This window comes from Penaeus monodon, chromosome 22 (assembly GCF_015228065.2).
Source record: "Penaeus monodon isolate SGIC_2016 chromosome 22, NSTDA_Pmon_1, whole genome shotgun sequence".
Taxonomy (NCBI): Eukaryota; Metazoa; Arthropoda; class Malacostraca; order Decapoda; family Penaeidae; genus Penaeus; species Penaeus monodon.
Genome location: NC_051407.1, coordinates 15,011,739 through 15,012,336, shown reverse-complemented (window position 1 = coordinate 15,012,336; position 598 = coordinate 15,011,739). Strand labels below are relative to the sequence as shown.

Genomic DNA, 598 nt, shown 5'->3' with positions numbered 1-598 from the left:
GAGCGTGCGTTACACGTGTCTAGATTTCAAAATCAAGGTACATTTTTTAATATTTACGTATGAACCTCTTAGTGTAAACTTACTAACAACACACTTCGTTTCATGAATCTTCAGTGCCTGTTACACTACATAATTATGATTGCACGTTTTAAAGCTATAAGGTTATTTCATCACTCTGGGATATGTTAACTTAACTTTAACACCCTAAGATTGAAGATATCATAGACAAAATTCCGATAACATGGAGCACAGTATCTTAACAAGTTTAACAATTTCCTTTATTCTCTTTCTTGCCCATACATTCTTTCATCACTATCCCAACCCTCCCTCCCTCCCCCCCTTTTTTTGGCCCTTAACAACTCACTAAATCTCCCCTTACCTTGCTCTCGCCTCGGTATCTAGCAGAGTGAGGGGAACCAGAAGCCAGCACATGCCTTCCCCTTCTCTCCCGCCTCCCCTTGTATGACGTCACCCTCTCTTCGCTAGGGTTTGTTTACATGTTAGAGAAGATCCGGGAACCTCAGATTCTCATCCGGGTCTTGACTATGCTCCCGCCTTTGCCAAGCAGGCTCTTTGTCAAACGCATGGAGGAAGTACC

At 42.8% G+C, this 598-nt stretch overlaps 1 protein-coding gene across 1 annotated transcript in view; it reads right to left on the bottom strand.

The window, feature by feature from the left end:
• Positions 1-452, bottom strand: part of LOC119586942 (fibroleukin-like) — a 5,536-nt gene extending 5,084 nt beyond the window's left edge. The window contains exon 1 of the mRNA XM_037935673.1: positions 380-452. The gene's annotated coding sequence lies outside the window, so the exon portion shown is untranslated. The remainder of the gene's footprint in view (positions 1-379) is intronic.
• Between the last annotated feature and the right edge of the window lie 146 nt (positions 453-598).